Source organism: Triturus cristatus, chromosome 7 (assembly GCF_964204655.1).
Source record: "Triturus cristatus chromosome 7, aTriCri1.1, whole genome shotgun sequence".
In the NCBI taxonomy this organism is placed as follows: Eukaryota; Metazoa; Chordata; class Amphibia; order Caudata; family Salamandridae; genus Triturus; species Triturus cristatus.
This window is the reverse complement of record NC_140590.1, coordinates 195,575,247-195,587,941: the sequence shown is the minus strand read 5'-3', so window position 1 is coordinate 195,587,941 and position 12,695 is coordinate 195,575,247. Positions and strand designations below refer to the sequence as shown.

General features: G+C 45.7%; 1 protein-coding gene across 2 annotated transcripts in view; it reads left to right on the top strand.

Moving 5' to 3' along the window:
• LOC146809204 (putative methyltransferase DDB_G0268948) overlaps positions 1 to 12,695 on the top strand; it is a 260,260-nt gene that overhangs the window by 30,948 nt on the left and 216,617 nt on the right. The window contains exon 1 of one of the 2 annotated variants that reach the window (XM_085616023.1): positions 2,054 to 2,178. The exons of the other annotated variant lie outside the window; for it this stretch is intronic. The gene's annotated coding sequence lies outside the window, so the exon portion shown is untranslated. Of the gene's footprint in view, positions 1 to 2,053; positions 2,179 to 12,695 lie in introns of those variants that run through there. 2 annotated transcript variants of the gene reach the window in all.

Genomic DNA, 12,695 nt, shown 5'->3' with positions numbered 1-12,695 from the left:
AACAAAGAAACAACTGTCAGTTAGAAAACACGGGTCATTCCGGCGCGGTGGCAGGCCTCTGCGCCCGGCAGTTCCACTACCAGCAGCACACCTAATGATAATTAACATCTACTGGGCTCCAGGCACGTTACTCAACAAAGCGCTTTGATTAGGGTTGGCGCAGCACCCAAAGTACAAGGCCCAGCAGCAACAGTAGGCCTTACGTAGCGCTCTCCACACAAGTAAGTATTAGCGGCTAGTAGTAGCTTTGATGCAGGGTTGGCCAGTCCATGCGGCAAGCGGTATCTTTAAATCAAACTGAACAACAGGCAGGAGAGAATATCAGGTAATCCAGCGTGGTGGCAGCCCCCCGTGCTTGTCAGATCCCTCAGCAGGCAGCAGCAGGAAATGTGGCAGCCAATCCCCTGTGCTATGTCCAGTGTCACCAGTCCCACTACCTGCGTTCTCCCCGGCACCCGCCACAGCTCACAGGACGCGACATCCACCAAATTCCCACACCCGCGGGCCCAGACAAGTCCGTGCCCCACTTACCACAGCCGGCACCAGGAGCATCGCAATGGTCAACAGGCACCCTCCAATGCAGCCTGGGGCTCAGGGAGACTCAGTCGGGCCTCCCCACCACTCCATGCTCAATCCAGGGCTCCGCACCCGCACAGAATGAACCTGGTGTTCCTGCAACAGTCACCGCTGCAACAGGGTCCCACCGGCTCAGGAGGCATCGCAGCAGTCCATTGCTCTCCGATCAGGTTCAGCCCGCAGCTTTTCTTGCCACTACACTGCTCAGAAGATGGGAGCCCCGGCGGGTGAGCTCCGCCTCTAGGCTGCACAGCGGTCGCCATTTTGCGTGAGGTCACCAGGACCACAGCAGGCAGGATTTCAAACACTGTGGTGGTCCAAGGCACTCCGCAATACCCCAAACTCAAGAAGGAGAATAACACAATGCAGCCCATGCAAAGTAGGGGTGCAGATGCAACGTTTTGAAGGCAGATTCTTGGCAGATAGTGGCTGAGCCGGGCAGAGCTACACTAGGGTGTGGCCATCTTGCCGTGCACCCTCTAGTACCCCCTGCAAAAATATTAATCTTAAATACTTAGTAGTCAGGTCTCGTGTGCCCCAAAGACAACAGCCAATACAGAGCGGTATTGAAGGGCTTCAGCCAGTTACAGCTATTTACAATGCAGTACCTGTAAGGTTTGTCCCATGGTATTAGAAACAGGAAATCTGCAATTCAATGGACAAACTATCACTACAAAAGGGATGACGAATTGTTAAAGAAAAGATATAATATATCTGTTTAATCTGCACGTGTGGTATGGGATACGTGGGTGAGACGTCACGGACCCTTAACACACGGTTGACAGAACATAGATCTGCAATTTGTACCAGAAAAATGGCAGCGCCAATGGTACCTCACTCTATGGAAAAGAACCATACAGTAGATGACATCCAATGGTTCATTATTGAAAACATTCCATCAAAGCAAGATCAAGACTGTGAATCAATAAGAAAAAGCATGAAGTTTATTGGATTTTCCTACTCAGCACTGTCAAGAAAGGTCTCAAATAGGACATACCATGGGAACAGGCAATTCCATTTAATTTGTTATTTATAGCTTATTTGGCCAGGTAGCCTCTTTTATACTATCCAGTGGATGCTAATCCAACTAAATATATCTATATATAATATCATAGGTTACATATATGTGGAAAAATATATGGCAAGCAGGTGACAATTGGTAAACTTAACAGCACACAATGTGAGATATAAGCTGATTTAAATGTTTGTTTGTTGTGGTCCATTATTATATAATCTATGAACATCTTTTGAACAATCCGTTTGCGTTTTACGAGCTTTTGCATGAAAAAGACAAAACTTATAACTAAATATATCGAAATGGACATAAATTACTAATTTTTGTTAACAATAAAAATGTCCCTTACGATAATATCATCCACTCTAAGATGGCTACCAAAAAATCCAACCTATCCTTCTAATCTGTTCAGAAAGGTTACCGTTTTCTATGTCTGGTTTCCCTTACACATTTAACACGGAGGCCGAGGCTACGCTCAGTCACGTAAGTAAGCCCGCCAAACGACAACATTTAAATCTGAGCAACACGCACAGTTCGAGTCCATTAGCCTGGTGCCCTTATCAACATCAGACTACCGATCACGCTACGTAAGTACAAGCTTCGGTTTTTGTACTCTATATATTCTGGAATCCAATACCATTCACTTGATCAAAAGTCTGCTTTATCTCAATAGAGGGTGTAAATTGCCTATTAGGAAGAGGGAGATTAACTAAAACAACACTTATATCAATCAAAATTACCACTGTCCACCGCATTCAAATATATTTAGTAACTAAGAATAGTGGTTGTTATACTAATCACAATATCTTAAATAAGAGAACTGCTTTTAATAAAAACCAAGGGAACAAGTTATATAACTGAAAATGCAATCATGTCTGATATTACTAGATGTTTACATCTCTAGTATAAATTGACATCTTTATGAAATCCCGATTATAACCAACGTTAAGGAACTATATTCAAGGAAGATAAAACCAACATATAAAAATTGTGAGTACCGCTGTTATCTCTATCAGGAATAATTAACATTTCCTACACATTATAGTAGGACATTAACAATGGTTATATATAGTATTACCATGCTAATAAACTACTTATCAAATGTAGCATGTAGTGAACAGCTTACAGTGGAAACTTTGAACTGCACTCTTGTAATAATGCAATAGTGCTTCTCTCATAGTTGAGAAAAAACACACAGGAGTATAACCCATAAACCAAACTGAGATCTGGGTAAGAACAGTATAAATGCAACAATATCTCAGCAGGAATTATTGAGTCTATTTAAACTTGTATGTGCAAGACATTACGATAAACGAACATAGTTGAAGCATTAATATGCTATAATTGTTTTTACATTTAGGAGGCATTGACAGGATATTGCCATTAAAACCTCAGAAGGTTTGGCATTTATACGCTATCTGAACATATTAGACAGGAACTGGAACATCTGTATCCAATATCAAGCCAGGGTGTAAAATGTAAAAAAGAATACAGGTACCTTTGACAATTATAGTTATCATTAGGCACCAATAAAGATGACTATACTCACACAATGGACTTATATTAAACCCATCTTTTTTGCCTCACTCTCAATTTAAATAAATAATCCTATTGAAATACTAGGACTCTGACTTACGGCTACATTTCTAGTTGCCTTCAACAGACATAACAATAGGTAATTCCATTTTTATGTAGTTAGTTCATTATGTATAATATCATGGTTATCGAGCAATAAATCACATGAATGCAGCATGTTTATTCCACCCATTACGACTGCACCAATTTGTAACTTCTTTACTCTATGGTTGTGCTTTGGACATCTATCTTTCACTTACTTGGTTATAAGGTAACTGCTTTAAACACAGCATGCTTAAGAAAAGATCATAATACAGAATTAGCATACGCTTTGAAATACTCAACTGGAACTCCCATCAAAATCTGCACAGGGTTAGCAGATTTGTGTCACCGAGACACAACATGCCCAGCTCTGTTCATTATTTTAGAATACATTCCACAATTTGATGCAATATAGGTATATATATATTTTACAAACACAGAACCTTTGAGATTCAGTAGTAGTTGTAGTTGCCTGGGCTGACTATAGCTTGCTCCCCCACAGTGCACTGTTTGTGACCTCGCGTATTGCATCGCGCATGAAATAGTCTGTGGCATCACTGGTAACATCAATGATGACATCTCAAATGACATCATTGATGACATGATCCTTTTTTTTTTTTGAAGAGCCAATAACACATATTGTACATATACAGAGTACAGCACCTCATCAGCCATAAACAATTTCTTAATCCAAAGAAGAAGAGATAAAATATATACAAAGCTGTCCTAATTATTTGCAATCCTCATTAGATTCAACGTACATATCAATGGAAAAAACAAACAAAAGGAAAATCATACCACACTATGTAGGACAATGTAAGCTAAGCAATGTTATCCGCCAAGTGGTCAATTATAGGGCCCCATATCTCGATAAGTTTCTCCGTTTATGCAGCCCTTTCAGAGCATACAGTCTGTGCTCTAAGTTACAGATAGAGTATAACCTTCTTCTCCACATTTCAAATGATGGTGGTTCTTTCTGTTGCCATAATGTCATTATACATAATCGAGCCACAGCTCCGGGTATGAAAGCCAAATACCTATAGTTATGCATTACGCCACTAACAGATGAGTCTTCCAAAATTCTCAATAACATCACAGTGGGAGTAATCTGAATCTGTACTCCTGTGACCTCGGTTAAAAAAGCCTCTATCCACCTAATCAGGGGTTTCAGCTCTGGGCAGGCGAAAAACATATTTAAACTCTCAGCCTGATCCCCCCCACATCGTGTACATTTATCCTCACTCAGCCTGCCCCAGAGTGATATTTTGGCAGGTATATAAGATAAGTTAAATATAGTCTTATAGTGTTGGGTTTGAAGATGGGAGGATACTAAAAGTTTTTCAGCAAGAGCAATCGAGGCATATAATCTGACATTCCATTTTAGGTTTTGTGCCTCCAAATCATCAGATTGTGCCTCTATGAAAAGTTGAATTAGAGTACTAATCTTCCCCCGCCCCCTAATTGCCTGTAGTAGATTATTTTTGGAGGATAGAGATCCAACATTGGTGTTTTTTAATAAATAGTGCCGGACTTGCAGATATTTAAAAAAGTCCACTTTTGGCAAGTCAAATTCAGAGACCAACGAGGAGCAAGGCATTATGCAGTTTTAATCGACTAATTCTCCCAAAGTTACAACACCCTTCTGTCTCCATCTGGCCATTATGACATCCAAAAAGATAGTTGACAATAATGCTGGAGATGCTGTAGGTGTATAAAAATGAAACCACCCTATCTGCATATACCTCCGCACCTGGAGCCATATCTTGTAAGCAGCGAGCACCACCTTAAAGCGTGTTTTCTTACAATAACCAGGCTCTAAATTTAGAACAAACCCCCTCTCTGCCTCAAAGCCTAGGAGAATTTGGAAAATATTAGGACGTTCAGTTACTAAAGCTTCCCCTTCCCCCACCAATAATATTCCATATATTGAAGTATGCAAGCCCAGTAATAAAACAGGAAGTTGGGCACTGACCAGCCCCCTTGTGAACGTGGTAAATTTAAGTATCTCATTGCTCAACGAGGTTTACCTTGAGCCCACATGAAGCTGCTACATATAAACTGTAGTATTGAAGCTGATTTTTAGTAAGTTCCAGGGGTATGGACCTAAATTAGTATAGAACTTTGGGGAAGATATTCATTTTTAAAATATTGCGCCTCCACGCCATTGAAAGATGTAGACATTCTACATGTCAAGCTCCTTTTTAACTTTACCAACAATCAATCAATCAGATAATTTGTAAAGCGCGCTACTTACCCGTAAGGGTTTCAAGGCGCTGGAGGGGCGGGTGTGGGGGGGGTGCTGCTGCTACTGGTCGAAAAGCCAGGTCTTGAGTTGTCTCATGAAGGTTAGCAGGTCTTCGGTTTGTCATAGGTAGAGGGGGAGCGTGTTCCAGGTCTTGGCGGCGCGGTGGGAGAAGGACCTGCCTCTGGAGGTGGTTTTGCGGATGTGCGGGACCGTGGCCAGGGTGTGGTCAGTGGAGCGGAGTATCCTGTTGGGTACGTAGAAGGAGAGTCGACTGTTGAGGTAGGCTGGGCCGATTTTGTGGAGTGCCTTGTGCGTGTATATCAGGAGCTTGAAGGAGATCCTTCTGTCGATGGGGAGCCAGTGTAGGTTCCTCAGGTGGGGGGTGATGTGGTTGCGGCGTGGGACATCGAGGATCAGGCGTGCAGAGGCGTTTTGGATTCTTTGTAGTCTGTTGATGACCTTGGACGAGGCTCTGTCGTAATGGGCTTTTCAGTAGTCGAGTCTGCTGCTGACTAGGGCCTGGGTGACTTTTTTCCTTGTGTTTGTCGGGATCCATCTGTAGATCTTGCGGAGCATGTGGAGAGTGTTGAAGCAGGTGGAGGAGACTGCGTTGACTTGTTTGGTCATGGTGAGTTTCGAGTCCAGGTTGCGTGCATGGTCGGTAGGGGCCGGGGGGGGGTCTCCAGTGATGCGGGAGGGGTTGGACCCGAGGATGAGGATCTCTGTCTTGTCTGAGTTCAGCTTAAGTCGGCTTTCCTTTATCCAGTCGACGACGGCCTTCATTCCCTGGTGGAGGTTGGATTTGGCGGTGAGATGGTCCTTGGTGAGGGAGAGGATCAGCTGCGTGTCGTCGGCGTAGGAGATTATGTTGAGGTCGTGCTGTCAGGCGATGCGTGCTAGTGGTGCCATGTAGATGTTGAACAGCGTCGGGCTAAGGGAGGATCCCTGTGGGACGCTGCAGATGATCACGGGGGAGGCGGACTCTGAGTTCTGCCGGAGAGGAAGGATGTGGTCCAGTCTAAGGCCTTCTCCTGGATCCCTGCGTCTTAGAGGCGCGTGCGTAGTGTGTGGTGGCAGACGGTATCGAAGGCGGCGGAGAGATCTAGGAGGATGAGGGCCGCCGTCTCGCCGTTGTCTAGAAGGATCCTGATTTCGTCTGTGGCGGCGATGAGGGCAGTCTCGGTGCTGTGGTTGCTGCGGAATCCTGATTGGGAGGGGTCCAGGATGTTGTTGTCTTCGAGGTGATGGGTGAGCTGGATGTTAACTATCTTCTCGATGACCTTTGCTGGGAACGGAAGCAGGGAGATGGGCCGAAAGTTCTTGAGGTCGCTCAGATCTGCCTTGGGTTTCTTCCGTAGGGCGTTGATCTCTGCGTGCTTCCAGTTCTCAGGGAAGGTAGCGGTTTTGAAGGAGAGGTTGATGATGTTGCGCAGGTGGGGTGCGATGGAATTGCCGGCTTTGTTGAAGATGTGGTGTGGGAGAGGGTCGAACAGGGATCCGGAGTGGATTGTGCCCATGTTCTTGATTGTGTCCTCGATGCTCACGTTGGCCCAGGTTGTCAGGGAGTCGTGGGCGGTGGGTCTGGTGCGACGAGGCCCGCAGGGGTTTTCCAGGGTCTGAAACTGTCATGGATGTTGGTGATTTTTCGGTGAAAGAAGGTGGCGTGGGAGTCGCACAGGGCTTGCGATGGCGGGATGTCGTTAGTGCTGGAACTGGGGATGGAGAGTTCATTCACGATGTTGAAGAGCTCCTTGCTGTTGTGTGCGTTGTTGTCAAGGCGGTCTGTGAAGGAGGTCCTTTTGGCCATCCTGATGAGGTAGTGGAGGTTGCGGATGGCGTCTTTGTGGGCAGCGTGTCTGTCCGGCGTCTTGTCGCTATGCCATATGTTCTCCAATTTCTGGCAGGTGCGCTTTGAGGGGAGGAGTTCCGGGGTGAACCAGCTGGCTCTTTTGCTGGTGTCTCTGTTGGTGGGTTTTTTCAGCGGGGCTACGGTGTTGGCGCAGTAGTTCATCCAGCGTTCGAGGGTGAGTGCACCATCAGCGAGGTTGGTCGGAGGGTTGAGTGTGAGGCGAGTCTGTAGTTGTTCTTCAGTGACTTTGCCCCAGCAGTGGTGGGGGATCTGTAGGGTGCCGGTGGTGTGAGGGGGGTTTTCGGAAGGAGAAGTGGATGCAGTGGTGGTCTGTCCAGGCGAGTTCGGAGGCGTGGCTGAAGGTGATGTGGGGGCTTGAGGAGAAGATGGCATCAAGTTTGTGACCGGCGATGTGGGTCGGCGTCGTGACGAGCTGTTTTAGTCCGAGGTTGGCGAGGTTGTCGATCAGGGTGGAGGAGTTGTTGTTGTTCTCCAGATGATAGTTCAGGTCTCCGAGGAGGATGTAGTCGGTGGAGGTCAGCGCGTGCATGCTGATGAGGTCGGCAATGGAGTCGCAGAATTGAGGCCGCGGTCCTGGCGGTCTGTAGACGAGGGTGCCTCTTAGGATGGTCTTGGGGTCCGTGTGGATCTGGAAGTGTATGTGTTCGGCGGTGCTGAGGGTGTCGTAGGTGTTTGTTGAGACCCTGATGGTGTTTTTGTGGACGATGGCGATTCCTCCTCCGGCCCCGTTGGTGCGGTCTCTGCGGGTGATCTTGTACCTGTCGGGGATGGCTATGGCGATGTCCGGTGAGGAGGCTTCGTTCATCCAGGTCTCGGTCAGGAAGGCGACGTCCGGGGATGCGGTGTCGAGTAGGTCCCAGAGCTCAACGGCGTGTTTGCGTGCGGAACGGGTGTTGATCAGGATGCATCTAAGCTGGTTGAATTCCATCGTGGCGTGTGTCTCAGTGCCTTCGAGGCGTGAGAAGCTGCAGTTCAGGCAGGTGAAGAGGCCGTAGGTGCGCTTCGGGGCGGCCTAGCAGCAGGTGTTGGTCCTTCCTTGGTTGAGAGTGACGAGGGTGTTGGCGTCGTAGCGGAGGCGATCTTTGTGGCTGGTGCGGGGGGCAGGGGTTCTGGCGCTTGGTGCGGTTCAGGCGCGGACGGGCGCAGACAGGCTTGCCTTAGGCGTGCCTTTGGTAATATATGAGGAGGTGGGGAGGGAGGAGCAGCTGGGAGGCGGGAGGTGTGTTGCACGGGCAGCGAATGGGTGCGGAGGGGGCGGGGCCGCAGGGGAAGCAGCGGCGGGGACGGGGGCAGGGGAGCGGAGTGGAGCAGAGCAACCGCGGGAGCGAGATAGGCAGGAGCAGGGATCAAGAGGGCACAGAAGTCAGCAAGAAGGGCACAGAAAGAAAGGGGGCAACAGCAGAAAGAAAAATGGGGCTCAGAATCAGAAGGGGGCAACAGCAGAAAGAAAAACGGGGCACAGAATCAAAAGGGGCCAACTGCAGAAAGAAAAACGGGGCACAGAATCAAAAGGGGGCAACAGCAGAAAGAAAAACGGGCCACAGAATCAAAAAGGGGGCAACAGCAGAAAGAACGGGGCACAGAATCAAAAAAAGGGGGCAACAGCAGAAAAAAAACGGGACACAGAATCAAAAGGGGGCAACAGCAGGAAAAAAAATGGGGCACAGAATCAAAAAGGGGGCAACAGCAGAAAGAAAAACGGGGCACAAAATCAAAAAGGGGCAACAGCAGAAAGAAAAACAGGGCACAAAATCAACAAGGGGGCACAGAACAGTGCGGCGAGTGGGGAGCAGGGGGGCACAGGAGAGGAGCGGACAGGCAGAGAAATGGCACAGTAGAGCGGATACGAACCTAAGGCCACCACTGGCCACCAGGGATAAGGCTCAGGTGGAAGCCTGCAGGTGGTGGAGGGCCTCGACTTCGGCGGCGATCAGTACACCTCAGCAAAGGTACAGGCGGAGCTGCAGCAGGGGGGGAGCGACCTACCAGGAAACAATGGGGTCCCATTAGAGAGTACCATTTTATCCAAAGACGCATTGACACGGATCCCTAAGTAAGTTGCCTCTTCTGTAACCCTGGGATCAGTAAAAAGTGCTTGCTTTGTACAAAGTATTTGTGTCTTGGCTGTATTTAATTTATACCCAGAACCTCGTCCAAATAATGTTGCTAACAGCTCAATTTCTACCACGGCATTGGCTGGATCTGGCAAAACTACAGCAACATCGTCGGCATATGCTAGTGTTTTGACATACTCTTGTCCAATACACATAGATGGAATGTTTTAACTATTTTCCAATAAATTTAAAAAAGGATTGATGTGAACAGCAAAGAGTAAGGGGGAACATGGACACCCTTGTCTGGTACCTCTAAATATTGGCACCCAATCAGATTCAAGCCTCATCGAACATACTCGGGCCACAAAAGATTTGTACATAGCTCTTATTGCCCTAAGGAAGTCGGGACAAACCCTTGCCCCTACATAGTTGCCCATAAAAATGCCCAAGAGCCTCGGTCAAACGCTTTTTCTGCGTCTATTAAAGTTATACCCTAAATTATCCCACATGGAGCTTGCTGAACAGCAGCATAGTCCACCAAAGCATTTATCCTTCTAATGTGGTTGACCGTGACTCTTCCTGGGATAAATCTGTAAGTCCATCATGATGCATAGAGATTAGACTCACATTCAGAGCCAAAAAACACAAAGCGCCTGCCGCAAGTTACAGAACTCACTTCGGCGTGTAGCAAAATCTTGAACAGAATTCGCCGAGAGGATATCTGAAGCAGAGAATAGGATCTCTACACTCACAGATGAGATGACTCCTCAGAAAGCCACCACAGATACCTTAGTCTCTCAGAAAAATTATATAGCTTGGAAACTTGAGGATATGGAAAATCGCCTTTGGTGCAATAATTTAAGAGTTCATGGTCTGCCGGAGGGCGTCGAGGACTCAGATCCTCAGAAATGTATTGCTGAACTATTTGCTGAAGCATTCCCAGAACTGACACAGTGGTCTTGGGACATGGTAGTGCAACAGGCACATCGATTTCCATTCCGGTAGAACAGTCATTCTGGCGCTCGCCAATCCGCTCTGCGACCTAGAGCAGTTTTGATCTATCTGTCTGACTTTTTATCTAGTTAAGCTCTGTATGATCCGGCTAGGCCCGATAGGAAGAGAAAGTGAAAAGGATTTGAGTTTTTTGTTTGAGCAGATTATTGTCATACAACTGTGGAAAAAAGGTGGCAACTTTGACAGTTAATTAATTCTTTCAAAGGTACTCAGGTGTTCCTCCTGAATCCCGCCAAGCTTAAAGTTATATATAAGGACAAAACCCAATTCTTTACTTTCAAGGTTAATGCTAGGGAATTCTTACAGAGCATAATACCATAGGCAATTGGATGATGCTTGATAGGATTAGGCGAATGTGCTATTATATGTTATTATAAGCTGGGTCTATTAAGTATAAAGCATGGTATGCTTTATGTTTAGGTATTAATCATACCGGATATGGCTGGACGAATATAGGAGTGGGTAAGAGGGGGAAATAGGTGATGGTACGAGGCTTTCCATCACCCAAAGACCCACGGGTCTTCTAGCCTCTTTGTTTGGGGTGCTAGGGGGTGATTCCAATAGCAGAGGAAGTGAAAGGGTGGGGCTGGGGATCTTTGGGGTGCTGGGGGGCTGCTACGGGGGCATGGGGGTAAAAATAGAAAATTTGTGTGTTGGTTATCTCTACATAGACCTCTGATCTGTAGCATGTCATATGTATCCATTTTCTATTGGATCCCATCACATTTTGTATAATAGCACTCTGGCCATTCCATTCCACCCACTATTCCTGCCTGATTCTCTCTTTTCATGTTTTCGTCAGGCTTATCAGGCATCTTTCTTTAATTGTGTGTTTTCATTTGATTTTCACTTCATTTAGCGTTCCCGTCATTATCGGTGTACTACCTCCTCCATTCACTCATCTATTGACATGTTACTTTACACTCTCTTCTGTATTGTTGCATCTAACAGTATCGATTTTGACCATATTATTAGTTTAAACAGTCCGCTTCGTTTTAGAAATATTATTCTTATCTGACGCTCACACCTTTCCAATATGGCGCTAACAACGTATAGCTTCCTGTCCACATTTCTATGTTTATTGTGTTAACCGGAGACACCATTCTAATGAGTTGCCGGTATGCGTATTTGCATAAAAAAAACAGGCCCCCACTAAGATGTCTCGGTGTTGCTACGAGAGCTACCAGATGCCATGACAGGTAAGCACCTCATTAAATCATTTTCTCTGCACGGGTCTAGATTTACAGTGAAGTGTAGTAATTGTTTGAGGTAGAGCCCCAGCTCGTTGGAAAATAGCAAACAGTTTCCCTTAGTGAGGGCGCTCTCTTATTAACCTCAAGTGGGAGCAATAATTATTCAATCCATTAGGACATTTCATGAGCTTAATGGCAATTTATCATAGTGATCTGTAAGGAATTTCTTCAATATTTTGTTTAATAAAAAGGCCGTCTTTTCTGAATAAGTTGGATATCTTACTTACAGTTTGGAATCACTCTAAATGCTCGTATATTGTTGTGTAACTCCTGCTTGTTTCACAGTATCTTCTTCATCCCTTCAAGTCATAGGGTGGTGTTTATCTGCTTTAAGGGACCATGTAAAGCACATATCGATCTCATTTGTATATTAAGGGGACTGCAAAATTCCGTGAGATACTCCACATATGTTTCTATCATTGGCAACAACCCGAGAAGAAGCTATGACATAGGTCAGTACTCACACCCATGCTCTATAACATTGTTGTTAAGGAACACCGGTTTTCTTGTTTATCACCATTACCCCTTTTTCACACAGGGTATAGCTGTTTTTATCATCTCCTATGCCCAGCGCTAATCAATACTTCCTTTAAAGAAAAAGCCACGTTTGAGACCGGTAAAAACGTAGTCCATCTTTCTTTTTCTCGATTGCTTCATCGACAACAGGTTAGGGCGTTATCTGTTGGTCTTAACATGTCCCTTTCTCGTCTTTATTTAATATACACTGTTTTTATCAAGATAACCGCCACGGAACAGGTCTCCCACAACTCACAATCATATTTCGATTTAAAAGATAATTTTGCAGTGAATTTCTCATTTCACATGACTTTCCAAGTAAAACAAAACAAATATTATTCATATTAATTCAGTTTTTGTCATATTTTCAGGAAGGGTGCTTCTCTTTCCATATTTGTATTGTGAATCTCCTGTCTCATGCTCCCTTTATATCTGCTGAGCTTATAAGCATTGCTCACTTTAAAGGTATGGTTCCCTCTTGTAACATCTAAAGGACATTGAATTAATGTGTTCTGTCACCTGCATGGATCTAAGT